Source organism: Euprymna scolopes, chromosome 30, assembly GCF_053919585.1.
Source record: "Euprymna scolopes isolate OS-2025 chromosome 30, ASM5391958v1, whole genome shotgun sequence".
Classification (NCBI taxonomy): Eukaryota; Metazoa; Mollusca; class Cephalopoda; order Sepiida; family Sepiolidae; genus Euprymna; species Euprymna scolopes.
Window position 1 is genome coordinate 96,267,096 of NC_136511.1, and position 26,740 is coordinate 96,293,835.

The 26,740-nt window shown below is 32.0% G+C and overlaps 1 protein-coding gene across 4 annotated transcripts in view; it reads left to right on the plus strand.

Moving 5' to 3' along the window:
• Window positions 1–26,740, plus strand: part of LOC145254896 (zinc finger MIZ domain-containing protein 1-like) — a 1,089,917-nt gene that overhangs the window by 133,953 nt on the left and 929,224 nt on the right. The window contains exon 1 of one of the 4 annotated variants that reach the window (XM_080113823.1): window positions 7,722–7,842. The exons of the other annotated variants lie outside the window; for them this stretch is intronic. The gene's annotated coding sequence lies outside the window, so the exon portion shown is untranslated. Of the gene's footprint in view, window positions 1–7,721; window positions 7,843–26,740 lie in introns of those variants that run through there. 4 annotated transcript variants of the gene reach the window in all.

A 26,740-nucleotide genomic window follows, 5' to 3' on the forward strand; every position in this document is an offset into this window, starting at 1 on the left:
ATCTCATCCTTTGAGGAAGGTTATAGTGTAGTATCTTTTTTGTGATTATAATACCATCCTCCCAGGGGTTATCGCCTCCTCTTTTGGGTAAAGGAGTACTGTAGTCTCTGTTTTAGTGTCATGAGACCATCATCATCCTAGGAATTACCTCTTCTTGTGTGGGAGAGGGTAGTGTACATCAACAGCTTCTCAATAGCAAACTCGACATTTACATTATATATGTGTGTGTATTAGCAACATTACTAATGATTTGATGTCAATTTATTGATTGGATCTGCTGGTTTGCTTGTGCCGTGATCTTGCTAGTTTTTTAATAGAGTGAATTTTTATAGCCCACAGGTGGTGATTTGAGTGAGTCCCTGGGAAATTCACTTGGCTTTTTACAAGTTCTTATTTTCTTGTTTTCTCTTCCCACAAAAACAACATCAAACATGCGGTCGGTCGGATGTAGAGAATTCAGCCCCACAAAAGGGGGAACCTTTAATGTGTCAAAAGTAAAAATTATCTCATTCTATACTTAGTCACTTACGAAATCGTTGGATTAAACTGCAGTACCCCAGACTAATTTATTTTTTAATATGCTCTGAAGAACTCATAGCATTTGTGCCCTTTCAACGTAAATACCCTCGACTAACCTGACAAACAGCAAAATCACACCCCTTCACTGTAGAGATCTGTAAATGTCAGAAAGCCTTCTACTCTAATAGTTTCTTGAACTGCTAATCTTTAGAATCCCCTCCCAATCCCCTATTTCTCTGATTGTACTGACATGCAGAAGTTTAAGTGTAATGTAAATAGACATCTCTCTGCTTAACACCCTACGTAGCGTAGGGTGTTAAGCGGAGATATGATCCTAAATAGTAGCCCTTCGTGTCCAAGTTGCACTGAGCCTTGTTTGGCATGAACAAGAGTAAAAAAAAAATATCCTGGTTACTTTAATTCACAGAACCCAGTTATCTTTTATTTATTAAGTTAATTTGAAAAATGTACATTTAACAATTCCAAATAAAAACAATATTTTCGCTGCAGTTTAATTGTTGAAAAGTTTGCCTTGCACTTTGGGTCTTCGGATTCGGTCGTCTGCCCCGTCACTTCGCACACAATGACGTACTCAAACAAGGTCTTGATTCTGCTGGGTTTGCATCAATTCTTAAGCCAATCGGTCTATATAGAGGCAATGGTCGTTGACCCAATAAAAGCCAGAAAGCCATTCATCAAAAATTGTGGAATCTACTGTTAATTGCGGCACTGCAATTCAGTTCGCTGAAACTAGAAAGAAAAAAATAGCACAACTTATCTATATATTAATACGAGAGCATGTATGTTCTTTTGTGTCACACTTACACCCGGGTCGTTTAATTATGTTATTATATTCCTTGTCATAAATAATTTTACCAAGAATTTTTCATAAGTTTTGGTTTCGGCTTCGATTATAGCTGATAGCACTTAAGTCATCTATTTTTTTTATGAATAATTTTATCAAGAATTCTTTGTAAGTTTTGGTTTTGGTTTCGATTATAGCTGAAGGAACTCACGTTATATATATATATATATATATATATATATATATATATATATATATATATATATATATATATATGTATGTATATGTATATATATGTATTTTTTTTCATAAGTTTTTTATTTTGGTTTCAATTCAAACTAATGCACCCAAGTCATTTGGATATATATTTTTTTTATTTTTGAAATCGCAACTTTATAATATAATATATATAATATATTATATAATATATATAATTTATATAGTCAATCGAACATTAATTCTATAATAATATATACAAAATATGCAAGAATTAAAATATCATATTTAAGTGTACTTTACGACCGGGCTTTGTCGGGCATTTGTGCTAGCTTAGACAAATAATTTTGCATTTTTAACAAAAAAGCTTCAATAATATCAGAGCGTCTCCATTCACACTGAACAAGTAACAAGTCTTTCTGGGCATTTTTGTTGAGACATTTCTTAGATTTAAAGTCTTAATAGTCAGTGGTAAATAATAAAACTATTAACAAATAACAGGCTACGCCAACTTGTTATCGCTTCACAATTTAATTCCTATTCATTACTGGAAATCGTTGAAACGAAACTAATCGATAAGAAAAGAAAAAAGACAAAACATTCCATCTCCCCCCCTCTCTCTCTCTCTCTTTCTCGCTCTCTCAGAAAAGAAGACAAAACTGATTGATAAGAGGAAACTAATTGAAAAAAAAAGAAGACAAAACACTCTCTATTCCCTTCGTTCTATTTTAAGCGAATATTGGATATTTAAATTTAATATAGACATATTAGAATTCTTTCTTTTCTTTTTCCCTTCCAATCTTTTTCTTTTTTTATTATACGATTACGATTAAGCTTATCCTTTTTTTGCTCATAAATTTAAATTTGTATACATGATTATTCTTTCATTTCTTTTTCATTATTATCAGTTATTAATATTAAGCGCTCCTCCTTTGCTGATAAAAATAAAATCTGCCTATTTGATTATTAAAGCTAGTTGAACGTATTCTCATTCATTCTCATTAAGATTGGCGTTTCTTGGCAGCTGTATAGGTACCTTCAACGCGCGCCACATATTTAACCCCCATATGTAACACGATGTAACTGTAATTTAATTTAATACTATCATCATATCTTTTATACTGTTTAAAAGAAGAAGCTTCAAATAAACTATTAATATTTAAAAGCATTTTTTACAGCTTACGAAAATAATGAAAATGCGAGACTAAAATCGTGTTTACATTATCGGCGCTTAAAAAAAAACACGTTTCTATGGAGTGATCGTTTTAAAGCTGAAGAGTTTAAATAATTAAAAACTAGTAATATATATATATATATATATATATATATATATATATATATATATATATATATATATATATATATATATATATATATATATATATATATATATATAATTATTTATTTCACTTACCTTGAAGTTGTATGGGCATAAAATCAATATTATGTTAAAAAGAATCAACTTTTTTTCAATAATTAGAAATATATAAATTACAAAAAAAAACAAAAACAAAATAAAACAGCATTTTAAAGAATAATTAATTTTTCAAAAATTTAAATGGAGTAAAATTTCAATATTCTGCGATATAAAGTTTTAAACAGATTTTTTATTAAGGTTTTCCAATTTTTGAAAAAATATTTTCATATAATATAAGGAATTACTATTGACGATTATAAAATAGCAAATTCAGCAACTTTAAATTATTTAGATGATTATTTCTAGGAGAGGGCTCAACTTCATTTGGCGCCTATTTTCAAAAAAGTGTACGGAGGTCTTTAATTAATAAAACTAACATAAATTATAACAAAAAAAAAACAAAAAAAAAACGCTGCTTCTCCCGGCTCAAAGCGTTTAACAGCTTCCATAAAAAGCGTACACATTTTTATCACAAAATGATGACGTGGCTGATAGTGCGTAATTTTACACAAAAATTTGAACATCCCTAGAGCTCTATATTCTGTTGTGCTGCTACAGTTTGCGTTTGTGTTCTGTTGTCTGCAGAAAAAGAAATATAATATTGACTATGGGGGAAATTTTGATAGATGTTGAATATGCTAATTTTCATTCGCCATTCGCGTCAGTCATAATCACCGCTTTTAGTTATAAAAGACTTATTTTTAGATTAGGCGTTAAATGGCAAATTCATATTAAACGAGTGAGGTGTTGTTGTGATTAAATATTTTGCTGTGATTTGTGACGTGTTCTTTCTTGCCAATATTTGACACTTTCACCCGGAATATTTGACTATGGATTTTTATTGCTGTCAGCTTTTAACCTCTCACAGACTTTCCACCGAGAATCTGTGTCCACTTCATTATTTTCATTCAGGGCATGAAACAAACCGAAAAATAACAAACGAAATAAATGTATATCAAATAAATGTATATCAAATAAATGTTACCGAAAACGAGGTAAGTTACTCTTTTACTTACCTAAGCTTTTGGTGTTTTAAAAATGTTTATTTACTTCCAAGCACAAGTAGTGTTGAGACTGTTGAGTTGCTGAGTTAGAATGATACCAAGATAGCGGACATGAGGCTGTCATCTTTGGAGTCTCGATAATCGCTCAAAAATCCAAAATACTAGTACAAATCTATCTAATAAATGACAGTGACATATATTGGGTAGATTTCTTTAAGTGTTTTGCTTCATTTTCGAGTTTTAAGCGATGACAGCCTCATATCCGCCATCTTGTTGTTCTAACTTAGCAACTCAACACTATTTGTGTTTCGGAGTAAATAAACACTTAAAAAAAAATCAAAACACTAAAAACTTATTCAGCTAGGTAGAAGAGTATCTTATCTTGACTTGGGTAATATTTATTTGTTGTATATTTGTTTTGTTAACTATTTTTTCAGTTTGTTGTCCTTCATTTAAAATGCAAAAATCAAGTACCATAGTTCAATTGTGCTCTAAACAAAAACATTCATTTCGAACGCGTCTCTGTCTTATCCAAGAATCAACTGTTGATTTTATAAAATTATTTCTAACATAATCACTTGAATTATTTTTAACATAATCACTTGAATTATTTTTAACATAATCACTTGAATTATTTTTAACATAATCACTTGAATTATTTTTAACAGAATCACTTAAATTATTTTTAACATAATCACTTGAATTATTTTTAATAGAATCACTTGAATTATTTTTAATAGAATCACTTGAATTATTTTTAACATAATCACTTGAATTATTTTTAACATAATCACTTGAATTATTTTTAACGGAATCACTTGAATTATTTTTAACAGAATCACTTGAATTATTTTTAATAGAATCACTTGAATTATTTTTAACATAATCACTTGAATTATTTTTAACAGAATCACTTGAATTATTTTTAACAGAATCACTTGAATTATTTTGAACAGAATCACTTGAATTATTTTTGACATAATCACTTGAATTATTTTTAATAGAATCACTTGAATTATTTTTAACAGAATCACTTGAATTATTTTTAACATAATCACTTGAATTATTTTTAACAGAATCACTTGAATTATTTTTAACATAATCACTTGAATTATTTTTAACATAATCACTTGAATTATTTTTAACAGAATCACTTGAATTATTTTTAACAGAATCACTTGAATTATTTTTAACAGAATCACTTGAATTATTTTTAATATAATCACTTGAATTATTTTTAATATAATCACTTGAATTATTTTTAATAGAATCACTTGAATTATTTTTAACATAATCACTTGAATTATTTTTAACAGAATCACTTGAATTATTTTTAACAGAATCACTTGAATTAAAGATAAACATACAAGAATCAAGTATCATGGTTCAATTGTGCTCTAAAAAACATTCATTTCGAACGTGCCTTCCTCTTATAAAATCTACAGTTAATCTTATAGGCTAGGCTTTTCTGCGTGTGTGATTTTTGATACTTATCGGACGCGATCCGATACAAAATCTATGTAAGAACACTCCCAGATACCACAAGTTCCTTTGTGTGACATTTAAAAAAAATTAGCCCAGCCATTTCCGAGTCCATAGGTAACTCTCTCTCTCTCTCTCTCTCTCTCTCTCTCTCTCTCTCTCTCTCTCTCTCTCTCTCACACACACAGGAAAAAGTTCTTTTTATATAATCGATATATATCATGAAAGGATTTTGAAACTTTCAGGAATTAACTAAAACTATTATAAATAAAAACTGTCATAACTCTAAACTATTATCAACAATGGATTTGTATATTTTTGAGACACTCTGTGGTCTATTCTATATATTTATTCCTTTTTTTTTTGCATTGAAATAACTTTTGATTACTAACTAATTACGACAAAGTGATCTTCAAAAATGCCATAAAATTGTTGATAAAATTCACAATCCTTTCTGTAATTCAACCATATTTTGTACAAATTTAAATTTGTGCTTGACTTGTCCACCATGTTTCAGTTATGAATATCAAACAGGTTTTGTTTTATCAACGTTCAATGATGGCTTTGGTGATTATATCATCAGGTGTTCCTCATGAAAGTTTTGTGATGAGGGACCATAGATTGGAGCTCAGACGAGCACTTGCCATGAAAATAATGATAAAGCAAAGACAGACTCGCAACGTCTCTTCTGTGAGAAAGAGGTTGCAGGGAAGAGAAAAGGGCATCTCCTACTAGGCTACAAAGTCTATTTTGAACTCTGTCAAGGTGGGATAAGGTCTTTCTAGCAGCTCTTTCCTAGATGTAGCAACAGTACTCCATCCTTGGACGTATCTGGCTCTTATATAGGTAGAGAATTGCATCAGCAGAGATATCTACTGGATCGATAGAAGGATTCCACCATTTTTCCAGTGACTTTGACAACGGATTTGATGTACATGTTTCATTTCAGATCAGGAGTAAAACTCAGTAGCTTGTCAAAACATGGAGCCCTCCAAGACGAGAGCCATTCATTTCAATTGATGCTAGATGGGGATTAGAGCGTTGATGATGTAAAGAAAGATCCTTGCTTTTAGATGAATTAAAAGTAACCAGACACCTCTTTCTCCATTCTACCATGTGCTCAAGATCACAGGAGAGAGAATTAGAGAGAACTTGGTCGTTTACGGCTTTTGATATGCTGCCATAGATGGTAGTGTCGTCAGCATAAATGTCTACGAGTGATCTAAGGATGTGATTTAGAAGATCATTGATATAGATCAGGAAGAGAGTTGGGCCCAGGATGGACCCCTGAGGGAGTGTGAGTTTCTGATTTCTGCACATCAACCGCTACTCTTATGAACCTATCAGAAAGAAATGATTTAGTAATTGAGAGAAGACATTTTCAGCTATACTGTAGCTAGAGATCTTGTGAAGTAGATATTTGTATGTCGTATAGCATGTTTTCTGATACAGGAGGAAATATTGGGGATTAATGGTCTTGGTCACATAGGGTAGAATAAGGTGAAAAATTCTTAGCAAAGAGTTTGGCTCTGTCTGATGCTGACGAGATTACCTCAGATCCATTGATGATAGTTAGGATAGAACACATGTTTCTGTTCAGGATCCTGTTTTCTATTTGCCCAAACTGGTGTGACCTTGTAAAGGTTTTTACATTCACCCCTTCTCCCAGATGTTTATTTGTGGTGTTTGTGGTGTTATTTGAGGGGTGAGTAGTGGCCACCTTGTTTTAAGAAATATATTTAAACATATTTCTCAACTACTTTTGTGTGCGAGCTAAACGTTATTATTTAGTTAAGAATTGAAGTCACTTTTCAAAGTTATAATTTGAATATCCATTTTTTCATTAATAAATGTGTTTCCTTTTTTTTTTTTTAAATGATTTAGTACTATATATATATATATGCCCCCACCCCCTACCCTGGGTCATGAACAACATGTAAAAATAATGTCCATCCTCTGACTACTTTTATTAGTAACTCTCCAAATAATTAAAAACAAAAGTTGCCTTTATTTTGTCTGAATGATGAAAAAGAACATATTAGTTTTGTGTGTGTCTTATGTAGTTTTTTACTTTTAGCTGGATACATCTACATCAACGGACAACTTTATATAATAGACTGATTTTTTTTCTTAGTCTAAATACTTTTTACTTTAGGGATATGAGACTTTAAAAAGCACACGATTTAAAACTGCATTCTTGAAAGCAGGTCGTAGTAAATAAGAGCGGTAGTTCTAACAAGTTTGGTCTTGTCGATTTGAACATCTGCTGACCACATTTAAAGTTTGATTCTTCAAAACATATTGGATGGTACATACCTATTGTATAGATCGCATGAAAATCAACTGAACTGCTTAAAAGGAAAAAAGTGTTTGAAAATGTTTTCAATATAATCTCTAAGGTATGTTAAATGGTTGCAACCTTTATCTTTTATTACAAATACTTATATAATAAGTAAGTCAATGTGAAGGGTAAAAAATCCAAGAATGGTAAAATCCAAACACGGTCGAATTAAAAACTTCCAATCCAACAGGTAAGTTCCAAAGGAATCACGTAACTGGAAGATGGGATTTTACCATTCTTGGATTTTTTACACTTCACCGGACTATCCATTCATGTGAAATTTTTTTATCATTTTTTCTTTTACCTCCTATTCCCCTTACCTCACCTTTTTTTTTTAACCAAGTAAGATCTGTGACTTACTTGTGGTTTCATTAAATACTTTTACATGCAAAATCCGATCCCACATTTTGCTAATTCTTGCCCTCTGATGAGAAGGAGAGTATTTCTTCTAAACTCCGCAGATTAAGGACTATCCACTTACCTTGTGCTTCCTTTTTAAAATTAAATATGTTTCAAGATGTTTTTTAACATGTTTTATTAATCATTTGTTCACACACATATATATATATATATATATATATATATATATATATATACATATTGATATATATATATATATATTGATATATATATATATTGATATATATATATATTGATATATATATATATATTGATATATATATATATTGATATATATATATATATTGATATTTCTATATATATATCTATTGATATATATATATATATTGATATTTCTATATATATATATATCTATTGATATATATATATATATTGATATATATATATCTATTGATATATATATATATTGATATATATATATCTATTGATATATATATATATTGATATATATATATATCTATTGATATATATATGTATATATATATATATATTGATATATATATATATCTATTGATATATATATGTATATATATATATTTATTGATATATATATATCTATTGATATATATATGTATATATATATATTTATTGATATATATATATATCTATCTATTGATATATATATATGTATATATATATATTTATTGATATATATATATATTGATATATATATGTATATATATATTTATTGATATATATATATATTGATATATATATGTATATATATATTTATTGATATATATATATATTGATATATATATGTATATATATATATATTTATTTATATATATATATATATTGATATATATATATTATAGATATATATATATATATATATATATTGATATATATATATATATATATATATATTGATATATATATATTATAGATATATATATATATATTGATATATATATATTTATATATTTATTGGTATATATATATATATTTCTTTATATATAGGTATATATATATTTATATATATATATACATATATATATATATATATATATATATATATATATATATATATATATATATATATAATATAAATATGTATATACTAGCAAAAGTACCCGTCGTTGACTGGGTTCAAAAACAGCCTACAGAAAATGGACTCTGATTTATGAAAGTATGATAGGTTATGAAAAGGAAGGGTTGTAAATTTAGGTTGAATTTAGGGGTATCAAAACCAAAGCAAAATATGAGGAAAGTAAAAATAAAATAGATAAACCCCATAATTTATTATACCATACCTGTTCACACTGAAACACTTATCACAATATTCTGTGGATCTATATTAAAAAAAAAACTTGTTAAACTATGGAGGTCAGGCGCGAACGAACACCCCATAATTTTATTATACTATATTTCTTCAAAGTGAAACATAATTATCCAAGTATACTTACGCAGATAGATATGAAAAGTCTTTGTTAAGGTTTGTGCCTATTTCCATTCTATGGAGGCCAGGCTCAAACGCAGACCACACAATTTTATTATACCATCCCTATTTTAGTTAAGACATACTTATCAAAGTATTATTATGTACATCTATATCAAAAACACTTGTAAACGTTTTTTTTTTTTGAATTGTTAAATTTTTTATTTCCATACTTTATGGATCAGGCGTGAACGCAAACCTCACAATTTTAATGAACCACCGTTCTGCCAGATCAAAATACCCATTCCTGTGTCTCGATACATCTTCTATCATTATATGTGATCAGTTTTCTATAATAGTCAACCATATAGGAGCTTATTCGTGACCACACACACACACACACACACACACACACACACACACACACACACACACACACATTCAGCTTTATATTATAGATATTCATATATATATATACAGGTTGACCCAAAGAAAACAAAAGCTAAATGGAGGCCATCTAGAACATATGCTGTAGAACGGAGAAAAAAAGGCCAAAGAGCCTAGTGTTTTGATGTGATGCTTTGAATATAATAAACTAGTTATGACCAAAGTTTCATTTCATTCGGACAAAACACTAAGAAGCGGGGCCTAATTAGAGTTGGGCCCGTTTTTTTTTTGGGGGGGGGAGTCACACTGTATATATATATATATATATATATATATATATATATATATAGTTTTATACATATATTTATATATATATTTATATATTTATATATATGCATATATTCATATGTATATATTTATATATATATATTTCTGTATGTGTGTATGTCTATATATATATATATATATATATATATATATATGTGTGTGTGTGTGTGTGTGTGTGTGTATGATGAAAATAATGGAAATAGTATTCCGACAAAATAGAGAAATAAAAAGGAAAAAACCGTATTATGTGTTCATCAACGTTTCGCTTCAGGAAGTCTCGAAATAAAGACGAAACGTTGATGAACACATAATACGGTTTTTTCCTTTTTATTTCTCTATATATATGTATGTATATATGTGTATATTTGTATGTATGTATATATATATAGAGAGAGAGAAATAAAAAGGAACAAACCGTATTATGTGTTCATCAACGTTTCGTCTTTATTTTGAGACTTCCTCTGGATGAATGAGATTAAGAAACAAAAAATACCAGTAGAAAATATTTGAAAATGTTTCACGTGCACAGTGTGACGCTGTTCTATTTCAGAAAAACGGAAAAAGACGTTGGAAATTCAAAAAGGAGGGGCGCGGTTTATTTGAAATAAAAGTAGTTAAATTTATTTCAAATAAACGGCACCGGAGACTTCTTGAATCTGCGCTCATCGCAAATTCAAGCACAATTAAAGAACGTGCATGTTTCTATAACATAGCGCCATTAATAAGTAAACTTTTATTAAAAGAACATAATTTAACTGTAGACACCCTCTCACACCATTCAAACACCCCCTATAATAATTAATACATATACTCTACATCAATAAATTACATAACACTCATTTCATTTCTGTTACAAACCTATATTTGAATTTCAACAGATATATTTCTCTCCAGTAAGAATATTAACTGCGTTCATATCCGTTAAAATTACAGTAACAACTATATGACGTCACTAAAATTTCCCTCTCTTTAACAGCGCAGCACCCCCACTCTTTTTTGAATTTCCAACGTCTTATATATATATATATATCTTTAGTCATCGACATACAGTCCTGTTTCGTCATATCACAACTCATCAGTGCCGCTAGACTATAACCTCTCCCAAGCCAAGGATCGAACCTAGAACCGCCGTGTTGACAGTCGGCAGTTCTACCACTCGACCACGGAAGCAATGCCCACAAATAACCCTTTCGAATGTCTATTTAAACAAACATCCGTCCGCCACTTGTACAGTTTTCAAATCGCTTGTTTGTAAACAAACTGCGAGCTTCACATTTTTCAGCCAATTAAGTAGCCAGTGAGATCCCGTATCGTTTTGAAGTTCGACTTTTCAGACGACACATATCGAAAAATTGGCTAAAAACATTAATATCTTCACCTTCAACTGGGCACTTATCTACAGGGAGGGGGGGGTCGCTTTTTTCGCTGATATTTTCGAAAGTCATCCTCTCCTTTCGATTGTCTAGCTTTAATTTAAACCTACATCACTTCCGGTTTTGCGGTGGTCGTAACAGCAAAGACGTCATGTTTTTTCCCCATTCTTTTCCTCCTTTGCTGTACGGGTTCGAGCCTGCCTTTCTACTACCACTTTTTTTTTTTTTCTCAACATACACCTCCAAACTCCCGGGCAACGCCAGGCTGAAATCTATATGTATATCTATAAAATATATATATATATGTATATCTATAAAATATATATATATATATATATATATATATATATATATATATATATATATATGTATATCTATAAAAGTGAACGTGTCTGTCTGTCTGTGTGTCTGTGTACATTTCCCTATGCAATAACTCTGTCAATTTTCAGTCTAGATACTCGAAATTTGATGTACAGGGTACTGAGATTCGGTAAAATCTTTGTAATCCGTTTTTGGCCAGAAATTTGGCTGTTAAGGGGTCAAAGTTCAGCGATTTTACCTTTGAGAACTCTACCAAACTCTTTGGTTTTCATACATAAAGTAAATTTCACAGCGTATAAGGATTATTTGATACTGGAGATATTCATAATCGTACCCTATTTCCAAAAGAGGAGAGATATAACATATGAGAAATATTTGGAATCAAGTCTTCCCTTGCTGTCATTTGAAACCATAGCAGCAAGTTTTAGTCTCCCCTCCATCAAGGCCAGAGGTTTTGGGGATGTGTGTGTGTGTGTGTGTGTGTGTGTGTGTGTGTGTGTGTGTGTGTGTGTGTGTGTGTGTGTGTGTGATGATACTGCTACCTTTTCAATTTAATGAGTCCTGGGTCCCATGTGATGAAAATTCATGGAAAAAAATAAATAAAACCAAAAACAAATTTTTTCGTTGATTAACAGAAATCCACACTCCTAATGTATTCCAATGTTTTTTTTGTGAATAAATTTGCACTCGCCGCTGAAACACATAGTTCATGTTTTTGGATTTTTATACATTCTGATGCAAAACATGTAACTACTGGCGTTTCTATCTGAATGTATTTTCATATTAAAAAAATAATTTATGGACTTTAGATCCAATACTAGCAGGTCACCCGGCATTGGCCGGTCGTAAAATATGCTTAAATATGATATTTTGATTAATGCAGATTTCGTATTTATTATTATATTGAACCCAGTTTATGATAATGATTTAAAAAGAAAAAATGACTCGTGCGCTACCACCGAGAATCAAAACGAGAACGTTTAGCTTACGATTTACTTTTTCCTTTGCCGTTAATGCCTGAGCTATGAAGACATATTTGCTGCAAGGCTAAAAATTAAAACATAAACCAATAACTATTACGTTAGGCATGCATATTCGTATTGTTGTAGTTCAACCTTCACCTGTTCACACTTTTGCACCGATTTTCCCTGGCTAAAACCTAAATATAAAGTTTTGCATGCGTTCGAATGCCCTATATATTAAATTTCATTTCTGTAGACCAAAAACTATACGCATACATAAATATATATAGAAAGAGGTTTGTGTTTACTATAACCTTTTTACGCAAATATTATGCAAGTATAAATCATGTAGAATATCTGCATGAATATAATTACACGTAATAGTTAACTAAAGATGATCATCCCACAAGAAAATCAAAAAACTAACAGGGAATTAATTAAAATGAATGTTTAAAAGAATATGCAAATTAGCTACATCTTTTACAGATGAATGCAATTCCACGATCCATACATAACAAAGTTGAATTTCCTTTTTAAATAAATGGGGGGGGGGTTTAATATGAATATCAATACACACCCAAAAAAGCAAATTCATAGGAGTATAGATTGTAATATGATCCATCTCGTGCACTTTCGATTTTCAAAATTTTCTTCAAATGATATTTTGCTTATATATTATTTAATTATTGGAATTCTTTGAGATGAGTAATTTGTATATTTTATTTGTTTATTTGTGGACTGTTATCTTCATCTTAGGAATGCTAAGTCTCTTAACTGTATCTTCAGCAATTACTGCCTTCCATAGTTGTTGTCGTCTCACCACGTTTTGGTCAACTAATCCTCTGGCCAGCTTTGGGTAGGATTGAAACTTTTATCTTCAGACAATGCTCACCTGGAATTCTCAAAGAATACAAATAATTAAATTATATATATATATATATATATATATATATATATATATATATATATATATATATATATATATATATACCATTCGGTATGGACCCGAGAATGGAAATACAGGTAACAACAAAAAAAAAAAAAACTAGGATTCCAAGACCAAAAAATCCAACCTTCGTTGCCCTTCGGGGCCCGTGGCATAGTGGATAGAGGCGTTGAATATCCACAGTTCCAAGTGATATTTTGTTGTTTTTTGTCTCTTATTTTGGCGGAGGGTGAGGGATGTCATTCTGTATTTATCGATATGTTTTTATTTGTTTGACTAGTTGTTAGCACCTATGTTAAATGCAATTTTATGGTGGGTTATTCCATGTCAAATCATCCAGGGCTTGACACCCATACCCTCAGATTTGGCTGTAATTTGCAGTGCAGGTAGACAATATAGAAACTAAGAAATCCTGAAAATTTGAGCATCTAATTCCAAGCGGTTTCCGATTTAGAGCATTTTTTGTTTTCATTTTTGCTGCATAATGTGGCGCCCGGGATAAATTTTGTGATGTCATTTCTTTGAATATTTTCTGATTGAAAGATCGTGTGGCTCTGAAAATTTGCACAGGTAAGTATTTTGACCCAAGGAATCCAAAATGACCTGGCATTACATTATACGCTCTTGCCTCTAGATCTTTTGCCATCTGCAAAGATATCGGTCGTTTGCCTTTGAAGTATCCTGATATCAAAGTGGGGTTTTCCAAATTTGCAGAGATGCGTCTAAAGTGGTGTGTTTTAGCTGGATCTATGGGTACACATTCTGTTTGTGTCTGTGGCATACATCAGAATGCAAAACTTCTTGTTGATGCCATAAAACGGAACGTTACTTACAAAGATTTGATTTCAAAGTTAGTTTGTGATTCTTCTAACAAGAATGCATCGCTGTGAAAACTGCCTTGGTAGAGAAGAATTGCAGAAATTCTTGGATGAGGAACTGTATGATATGAACCCTGATGACGAATTTCATTTTAGTCAATGGGACACAAGCGGCCATGCAACATTAAGTATCCGTACAACAACATACGCAGAATATAAAGATCTATTGATTGACACCATTGATAATCTTACTAGACACTCATATCTAACAAAATGCCAAGCCGGATACTTGAATCAAAAGAAGGAGAATCTTAGTTCCAATGAGGTACTTGTTTTAGGAGACTTTGCAGAAAACTTCAAATTTTTAATACAAGACGAAATTCAAAGTTATCATTGGAGCAAGGAATATTGTACCCTACACCCAGTAGTGATTTACTACCGACATTCTGATCAGCAGCTAAAGCATATTTCATTATGTTTTATTTCTGATGACAACACCCATGACACTGCATTTGTGTATCAAACTCAGACACAGACTGTTGACTTAATCCGGACCTTATTACCGCATGTGAACAAAATGATTTACTTCAGTGATGGCTGTGGGGCTCAATATAAAAACTTTAAGAATTTTATCAATTTATGCTTGCATAAGGAGGACTTTGGGATTGAAGGTGAGTGGGTTTTCTTTGCCACCAGTCATGGAAAATACCCTTGTGATGGAATTGGTGGTTCAGTAAAACGCCATGTGGCTAAGCGGTCGCTCCAAATATTCAAATCCTTGATTATAAAGCCATGCTTGCTGTCTGCCAGGAGATGTCTGCTATCCGTTTCTTTGCGATCAGTAAGGAAACCATGAAGGAGGTGAGAAAGTCGCTTGAAGCAAGGTTTTCCAGGGGAGATACAGTGCTAGGAACCAGAGCTAGTCACCATTTTGTACCATTGTGAACATCACAAATTGGCAGTGAGTGTAAGTTGTGCAGTGAGGATGAACTATATATTGATATTCATGACTTCAACTTGCCATCAATTCTTTATATCTCTGACATCACACCAATCCAATATATAATCTGTATTTATAACTCTTTCTGGTGGGTCGGTATTGTGAATGAAATAAATGCAGAGGAAGGTGATGTAACTTAAGTTCATGCATCCCCATGGACCACGCAGGACATTCAGTTGGCCACAGATTGATGATACATGGTTTGTTCCCATCAAGAAAATTCTTTGTGTTGTATCCCCAACAACATGTACTGGAAGGACATACACAATAACTGACCAAGAATATCAAAAAACCATTTCTGCATTTCAGTGGCATAAAGAACACAACAGCATGTAAATGTTGAATGCTGACTTTGGTTGAGAAATCCACTATTTTTGAATACCATTTCACTGCAACTATTTTAACTTTATTTTTACATATTAAACCTTTTTTAATGGACGCCTGTTTGAAGATAAAATTTATGGAATTTAGCATGAATGGCCACTCCCCTGACTTAACATATCGAAACTAGTTGTGTCCCATTAGGATACTTCTCATGGAATAGTTCAAGTTCATTTTTGTGTATGTAATAGTATGTTCGCTCAGAGAGGGGCCTAGCTAAAACAAACAGCCCTTATCAAAATTGACATTTTTTGCATAAGAAAAGTGACAAAGGGAGGAGTCAAAAAGGCAGAAAATGAGTGTACATAGTTTTTAAATGATCTCAAGACTTTTGAAAAAGGTTTTACTTTCAACAGACAATGTGAATGAACAAAAAAAACTTTTAACCATTTTTGATCAAGACACAATTAATGTGAGAGATAAATGTGTGGAGAAAGCCTTTCTTAGAAGTACTTTTATTGTAAATATCTGATTGTATTGAGCCTGTTTACTTTTAACATCAGACTTACTTGCAAATTTATTCCAAAATTAAGGTGTGATGTCAGTTTAGCAAATGTCTAAATTAATTATTACATCTAATAGGGGAGGGAATATTTTTCATTATCATCGAAAATAGACCCGACTTTCAACTGTGAGTGAACGGAACAAGAACTTTTTACCATTTTTGATCCAGAGGTAATTTATTGTGTCTAGAAAAAATATATGAAAAAAAAAATGCATTACCATATCAGCCACACCCTTTTTGTATTGGATTTTGGGGCATATGGGTAAAAAATCCAAAAACCCTTAATATCTGTATAAGGATTCACTTTTTAGCAAATCTAATGCCATTTTTGGATTCCTTGGGTCAAAATACCTGTGCAAATTTTCAGAGCCACACGATCTTTCAATCAGAAAATATTCAATGACATCACAAAATTTATCCCGGGCGCCACATTATGCAGCAAAAACGAAAACAAAAAATGCTCTAAATCGGAAACCGCTTGGAATTAGATGCTCAAATTTTCAGGATTTCTTAGTTTCTATATTGTCTACCTGCACTGCAAATTACAGCCAAATCTGAGGGTATGGGTGTCAAAATCCTATATTTCTGGATGATTTGACATGGAATAACCCTGGTCTTATGTAGATCATTAGTTAGGAATTTCACATTCCTACAATTATTTTCCTGTTGGAGCTGGTTGTATGTATTTTTATTATTATTATTATTATTATTATTATTATTATTATTATTATTATTATTAATACAAGAAAACATATTTTATATTTGATATTATATGGGGTTATGCAGTGTTCAATTGTGCTTGTATTAGGTGTATATAATGTTGTGAAGGAGTTGCAGTTGTATAGCCAATGTATGTACTATATGCAGTACATTCGTTTGACTTAAGGTTTAATTTGAGGTTTTATTATTGTTTATTATTATTAGGTTTGTTGTTATATATTTGGTGATGTAGTTAATTTTATTTTCTTATGTTGGTTTTCAGAAAGTTTAATGCATGCATGAATTTGTTATAACTTGTTTGTCTACTTTGTAGGTTTTGTGTATTTGATTTTATAATATGTGGAAGTGTTGGTTTGTTGCTGATTTTATTTATTTACACAAGCACATCTGTATAAAATAGCTAGAATAACAATGTATTCATGACAGTCTAAACTTAAGCATTATAGACTGCGACAAAAAGATGCATTTAAAATAATCAATATGATCCTATTTCTAAAGACAAAATCGCATAGACCAACACATAGTTCACAGTTGTTTATCTTGCATCAGGCAAGCATAAAAATCTAAAAGTATACAATAAAATCTTATCCATATGTCCTAAAGATGCACTCCATAAAAAAAAGATACATTAAAATTGACACAACAAATCCGTTAAGGATGTGGAGATTCTGTTAATCCAGCAACTTAGATCTCCCTTCCTTTCAAACTATGTCTAAAGACAATAGATCAACATATCATTTTCTTTGTAACTAAACAATTTTAGGAAATACATGTTAAAATTTAAAAAAGAGATAACGGAATGGGTACGAGATGTTGAATAGAATTGCAGTGAAGGGAGGGGCATAAATTTTCTAATGATACATCAAAATCAAGTCGGTTAATCTCAGGACTCACTAAATTAAAAAAAACTTTCATTCCATAAACTGTTTCACTATCTAACGTTTAAACATTTTTAGCCACCATTTAAACAGAAAATCATTCACTTGTGATACATTTAAAATATTAATTATATCATTAACAGAATATCCCATGGTCACTTGTCCAATAATCTAAATTTAATCTCTGGTCATTTAAAAATTTTTATGTCAATAGATATAAATTCACATTTAAAAATTTTATGTCAATAGATATAAATTCACATTTATAAATTTTATGTCAATAGATATAAATTCACATTTAAAAATTTTATGTCAATAGATATAAATTCACATTTAAAAATTTTATGTCAATAGATATAAATTCACATTTAAAAATTTTATGTCAATAGATATAAATTCACATTTATAATGAATTTAAAATTGTAAACTGAACTCATTGTTGCGGCAAAACAAAAATATAAATCTCCATTTTTTTTTCATAATTCTCTTATGACATATGTTTTAACATTCTATTAAAGATTTTGCGAATAAAATTGACTTTTATCTCATTTTTTCTTTTCCGTTATGTCTTCAAAAGTACATGTCATATGTGGAGATGTACATTAATATTGAGAAACTATAGTGGAAGAAAGCGAAGTGGTAGAGGCTCTTATAAAAATAAAGAATTAGGGAGCCTGATTGAAATAGAGATCGGAAGTTAAGTCAGTATATGTCAGAAAGAGCATAAAAGTACAAGGCAGTATTAAACAAAGTATAAATTATTAGATGATAAAAAATTAAAAATAAAAACCAAATAAATAATAAATATGTGCGTATTGAACTCAGAACCCTCTAACATACCATAGCAAACCTCATTATATACCATTTATATCAATTATGTAATAATCCCAATTTCGTCTTATACCACCTTAATCACTTTAGGTCTCTAACTCTGCTCCCTCCACATTCATACTATTTACCCTCTACCTTACACACCTGATCATTTTGTTCCTAATGTAGTTATCGCTAAACATTACATTTCTAATACCTAGCACCTCTGCTCCTCTTCTGATGAGAAGCATTAGACTTCGAAATACCTAGCTATAAAGAGCATATATATCCTGTACCCCTGATTGATGTAATCTCCCTATTGAATGAACGATTAAATTTGTATGCATTAGTATATATTTTTATTTTGTCATTTTTTTCCTTTTTCTTTCTGTATTTAAGCTCTACCTTAATTGTATGATAAGTCTTTTAAAGAATTTCTCTAATTCTTCTTGCACCCCCCCTATATATATATGTGGGGGGGGGGGGTGTATAAGTTTTCAAAAGTAAATAAAACTAAAACTGAGTTGATATAACCATTAAGATGCAACATATTGATGACTCTAAAACGTATGTCATGTGATAGCAAACTGCGTTTTTTTTTTGTTGTTGTTTTTGTTTTTTTTAATGCACTGTGAATTGAAAACATTTTTCCATAAAACAAATCAATACTATTTCGAGAAAGGAACCACCTGCTCACTTATTACTTTAACCTAATTTCACCACCTGGCTGTTTTACCTAACAAAGATGTTTATCACATACTGTACATAAATGTCCTGCAGGTAGATATCCGACACATTTACTTAACCTCATCTTGCGACGTTTTTGGAAATGAAGGGGTTTTATCATACTAGTAGGACTCGTGCTACTCGGCAGTGCTCGGGGCATTGATAACACAACAGAAGAGTTTAAACACACACACACACACACACACACACACACACACACACACACACACACACACTCTTTCTCTCTCTCTCTCTCTCTCTCTTTCTCTCTCTCTCTCTCTCTCTCTCTCTCTCTCTCTCTCTCTCTCTCTTCGTTCATTGTATTTGGTCAAAACATTCTTACATACACGGTAATGTTACTTTTTGAACACACCTCTCCCTCTATCTGCCCCCTTTCTCTTTCATATGCAAACTTTGACAACTTGTTTGTTATAAAAGAAAGAACACAAGAAAAATAAAAGCAATTGCAGCCGATTATTTGACCTAATTTCGGTGTTAATTTTAGAACAATTACTAGTAAAAATAAAAGAAAGTAATTTTTTTAATTAAATTTTTTCCCCAAATCTTCAATAATTTAGCCCCTGATGATACCAAATGAACAAATATTACAGTATTTAAAGATATTGTCATAATAATTAGCTAAGGCAGACAGAAATACCACTTTCTTTTATAATAGATTTTTTTTACCTTGCATTCTCATCCTGGTTGTTTATTATTTTTAGGTGTTGCAATGAGGGAATCACTTTGAGCATTTTTCAGTATTTGTTGTATATAATAATATTTAGGAAAATATTGATCCATAAACTTCTATTTTATCTATTCTGATTATATGTATGATGATAGCTGGCTGTATATTTATCGATGCTGTCTCTAAAACCTTTATGAAATCCTGTTCCGTCCCCTCACATGGGAAACTATTCTCTGTTAATAAACTAATGTGTTAATTTTATAATCACCAAAACATTTAATAAAATATTTAGTAATTTATACAAGCAATAGAATACAATCCTGATAGAAGTTTTGAATGAATATCGTTGCTTTTTGGTGAATACTACTATTAGATTCATTTTAGTTGTCAAAAAATAAAAATAAAATAAAATAAACAAAACAATTCTGCTTCAAATGCCCTGTAGGGAAAAGGTGATAGGCATTTACACAGAGCAGGGTACATTAACCCACATCCAGTACTTGGTATTTTGAAAAATAGGAAATGAAAAGAGCCATCTTCGTTATATTTGTGATCACATAGCTAAAATCAAACAATGGTTGACTGCCCTCTCGTCAGCTGATCATATTATAAAAAAGCAAAACCAATTGTATTTTCATTATTAAAAGTAATGATTGCCTCTAAAAATATCTGTTCTTAACGTTATGTCATTCAGGACTGATCTTTTAATGTATTTCTCTGATTTGCAGTATGATTTTAGAGGATAAGGCTTGTATCCTCTGCTGATATCTTGAAACACTTGGTAGTGGTTTCAATGATAGCAAGAAGAGAATCTCTGAAAACCTAACTGAATCTCAGCACTGAGAGTGGAGGGTATGCTAAGATGGAGCTGTCAGCATCTGACATGTTGTCCTATGGCATTTCAGTGGCCTAACACAGCAATGGCCTGTATTATGTTTCAGACAATATTCAAGTTTTTAGTACCAGTTTCTGAGAGGAAACTATCTACTATTACCACATGCCAGTGACAAAACAAAAGAACTGGAAAATGTAGGCAGGGATGTGAAGTGGGATCCGAAGTTCAAACATTTGACTCAATTCTTATTGTAATTCATGAAAAAGTACATTACTAAACATTTCTTGAACGTATTGCAATAAATGAAAAATAATCATTGAATAAAGGGATGGATAGGCTGAAGATGTTGGTTTTGTTTAATGAAGCTTACTTGGATATATATATATATATATATATATATATATATATATATATATATATATATATATATATGTATGTATATATATATATATTTAAAAGTGTAGCTATCAACAATTGTGGGGTTTGCAGCCTTTTATCATATTTTTATTTTAAAATATTTTTATAACGTGTTTCAAGCTTTGTTTTGCTCTCTTCAGATATTTTCTTAAAAAGGTTTTTTTTAAAATGAGAGTGATGTGGTCTCAGACATTCTGTCCCCAACAGAAGTGTTAGTAGTGTTCAGTCAGAGATAAGTTCAAAGAGGGGGCTTTTTGTCCATTTGGTGAAGGTTTTTATGGTTTTTTAATGACTTTCTTTCCCCATGTATAGCACACACTCACACACAATCACACACACATACATACATGTACATATACACATGCATATGCACGCATGTATATACACATATACACACAGAAATATATGTAGAAGCATACATATATACATACCCACCTACATACTCACACACCCACTAATAAATCACACACATATTGGTTAATTTCTTTTTTTTTTTGTCTTTCCCAATCCAAACACATGCATACATGTACTTAATCATTCAAACATAAATACACGCACACACACACACACACACACACACACACACACACACACACAAGTAAGATGGAGAATAGGTAGGAGATGATATATATATATATTTTTTTACACAGTCATCGCCACATTATCAAGGCCAAGAGGCCACTCGAGGATAAGGGTTAAACAGTATACAGTAGAAATTGGACAATATAGTAACCAATTCGGTAAATTTAACTGATATGGAACGGCTCATCAAGAACTTGTTTACGTTAGACTTGAAGACAACCATATTGTAGTCAGCCGGAAAGCAGGAAAATGGAAGATAATTCCACAGGCGTGCAGTTCTAAGAAAGAAGCATTGTTCATGGAATCTACATTTAGGTTGAGGCACAGATAAAATGTGGGGGGGAATTATTGATAGTGGTTTCAGCTAGACGAGTGTTTCTTAAAGACTGAAACTCAGTCGAACACTTTCCACGAAAATAACGATAAAGCAGAGACAAACTCGCAACATCTCTTCTGTGAGATAGAGGTTGCAGGGAAGAGAAAAGGACATCTCCTACGAGGCTACAAAGTCTATTTTGAATTCTATCAAGGCAGGACAAGTCTTTTCTAGCAGCTCCTGCCCAGATGTGGCAACAATATTCCATCCTTGGACGTATCTGGCTCTTATATAGATAGAGAATTGCATCAGCAGTGAGATATCTACTGGGTCAATAGAAAGTCCCACCATTTTTCCAGCAGCCTTGGCAACAGATTTGATGTACATGTTCCATTTAAGATCAGGAGTAACAGTCAAACCCAGAAGTTTGTCAAAACTTGAGGTCTCCTGAAGACGAGAGCCATTCATTTCAATTGATACCAGATGTGGATCAGAGTGTTGATGATGTAAAGAGAGAGGCTTGGTTTTAGATGCATTAAAAGTAACCAACGACTCCTTTCCCCATTGTACCACGTGCTCAAGATCAGAGGAGAGAGAATCGGAAAGAACTTGGTCATTTACTGTCTTAGATGTGCTACCATAGACGGTAGTGTCATCAGCAAAAATGTCTACAAATGATGTAAGGATGTGATTTGGAAGATCATTAATGTAGATCAGGAAAAGAGTTGGGCCCCTGAAGGACTCTAGCATTAATACTGTGAGCTTCTGATTTTTGTCCCTCAACTACTACTCTTATGAGCCTATCAGAAAGAAATGATTTAATAATTGAGAAAACATTTCCAGCTATACCATAGCTAGAGATCTTGTGAAGTAAACCTTTATGCCATACCCTATCAAAGGCCTTAGATATGTCAAGAGCAATTGTCCTAGAAAGGTTGCCTCCGTCGAGAGATTCACTAATCCTATGAGATATAACCATTAGCACATCTGCTGTAGATCTAGCAGAACGGAAACCATATTGAGTGTCACTAAGAAGGTTATTTTTATTGAGATGGTTGATTACTTTTGTATTTAACACAGATTCCAGCAACTTACTCATGATGCACAGAAGACTTATTGGCCTGTACTGAGAGGGGGATGAGCGATCGCCTGAATTCTTAAATACAGGGCAAACTGATGAGATTTTCCAGAGTGATAGGAAGCTATTCTCCTTAAGACAATGTTTAAACAGTTTTGTAAGTATGGGCGCAAGTTCTGGTTGACGTTTTTTGAGTACTATAATTGTAATACAGTCAGGGCCTGTTGCTTTACTGGAATCAAGGTTTTTGATTAGCTTGGCAACATCACATACAGATATATGCATATCACATAGCCTGTTTTCTAATACAAGAGGAAATATTGGGGGTTGGCAGCCTTGGTTGCAAAGGGTAGAATTAGCTGCAAAGTTCTTGGCAAAGAGTTTGGCTTTGTCTGATGCTGACGAGATTACCTCAGGTCCCTTGATGATAGTTGGGATAGAGCACATGCTTCTGTTCATGATTCTGTTTGTTTTTGCCAAAACTGGTGGGAACCAAGTCGCTGCTCAGCTACTTTGGACTTGACGTACTGAGCATACAACTCTCTTGCATTCTTTATTACTTTCTTACAATTACAGTCCCTGACTATCAGGCGGATAACGTCAGCCCAGATAAAACGTTTACCTCCAGGACCATGGCTACAAGGATAGACATAGAAACAGAAAATTTCCACCATCTTTGCCAACTGTTCGCGCAAAATACTGCCAACCTAGAAAACAGCTTTTTCTTCTCCCTTGGTCAGAAAAATCACTCATTAAAAAATGAGGACTGAGGGACAAATAAGGAGAAGCGAGAGTAACGGGAGCTGCCGATAACGCATCCACAATGCGTTTTCTACTCTCCATTAAAAAAAAAAATATATTAAGTATTATACTTAATAAAAGACCAACGGATGTGTTTAAGGGAAAGTATGATGATAGATTCCCCTCTCACAAACTAAAAATGAATACAATTACCTAATCTATTTTTGCAATCAACTTGGTAGATAAATCAACATTTCTGCACGAGAAAAACGCTAGCATTCAATAAAACAGAAATACATAAATTAAATACTGAAATAAAGTGTAATAATAAAATATTAATATACACATACACACACACAATCTCACACATACATATATATGCACACACACATATATGTACATACATGTATGCACATACACACTCACATACATCCGCATATGTATGCAGGCACACACACATATATACACACACATGCATAGAGACATATGCAGGGACTCACACATACGCATACATCCATATGCACACACGAATGCATTTACCCACCCATATATATGCATACATATATATGTACACACACACGTACAGATGCGTATTCATCCATCCACCCATATATATATGGACACACGCACCCACAATCACACACACACATACATATTCATATACCTTTACCTTACATATATATTGGTTGAAGTTTTCTTTCTTTCCTAATCCAAGCACATATGCATACATCAGTCACCCAAACATAAGTGCTCGTATACACACAAATAAGATGGAGGGTAGATAACAGATGATATATATACACACACACGTATACACAATCACACACATACACACATATATATACATACACACATATGTGTGTACATACACATACACATACACACGTATAATTTCTAATTGTTTGCTTAGTTTAGGGAAATGGTATTATACTGGATATGGATGTGCGCGCCCATGAAAGTGTGCGCATGCTTTATTATGCTTCTTTTGTTTCATGTGTGAGGGTGCACATTTACCTAAGTATGCATGCATGTAAGTGTATTTTGTGTTTTGCCTATTTTGTGTATAATTATTGAGAGATGTTTAAGGCGGGGGGTTGAACTTTGCTATGAAGTTTTTTTCTTGTGTTAGTAAGTAGAAGTAGTTGTCAGTTTGGAAGATGGGCATTATCTCGAATCTGCCTTCGCTGCGTGTGTGTATATGCTGTGATACATGCAGGTGTCTATTTTCCGCGATTTTGATGTTGGATCGGTGTAGGGCTACTCTATTACTAAGGTTTTTTGTGGCGCCTATGTAGGATTTATCGCATGCTGCACATTTTATTACATAGACCACGTTTTTTTTTAGATTTTGAATGTTTGTGAATGTGTATGTGTTTCCCTCTAATATTATGTTGCAGACTCCACATCGTTGTTTGTTGCATTTTGTGACTCCTTTTGTTGTGTCTTGATTGAGTTTGGATGAAGTAAGAATGCATTTTAGGTTTTTGGGTTGGCGTTTGCTTTTTATTATTTTTGTTGCTTTAAGGAAGTTCTTTAGTTTGCTGTTTTGGTTAAGTAGGACGAGGTTTTTCGTTATCTCTGTGAAAAGCTCTGGGTTGTTTGTGTTGTGTGTGAAGACGTATGTTAGGATTTGTTCTTTGTTTCGTTTTTTAGGAGTTCTCAAATCTTCTACTGGTATATTTATCGCAAGTTGGATCCTTTTGTCTAAAAGTTGTGGTGGGTATTTTATTTTTCTTAGATTTATTTGTAGTTTCTTGAGTCGGATTGTCCGAAGGTTTTTGTGCGTGATTATGGTGCAGATTCTACATGCTAGGGTGTAGGGAATGGCTTTTATGCAGCTTTTAGGGTGGTGACTTTTAAAATGTAGGTATTGTTGGGTGTCTGTAGGTTTGGGGTAAATGTCTGTGATAATGTTATTGTCTTTAATCTTTATCAGTATATCTTGCTTTGTGAATCTAGGATGTAGTGTTTGTGCGTGTCTGTTGATCCAAAATGTTATTGCTTCTTTTCCTAATTCATGGGGTATATTATTATATAAACTAATGTAACTAATAGTGTCCCGTTTTCTACTGTATGGGGTAAGGTAGTAAGAAAGTGGATGTCGTCTCTTATGTAGCTCTTAACTTGATCTGTGAAAAGTTGTAATAAGATGTCTATTAAGTTGCTAGGTCTGCTTGTTGGACAGGCTGGTCCTGCTACAATGAGTCTAAATGTAAGGTCACTAGGGTTTGGGGCGCTAATATATTCTGAGTTTTGTGTATCAGATGGCAAGTTTTATTAATTTGTGTATTTTGGGCAGTCTGTAGAAGTTGTTAGTCTTTGTAATGTGGACGGATGTATATGC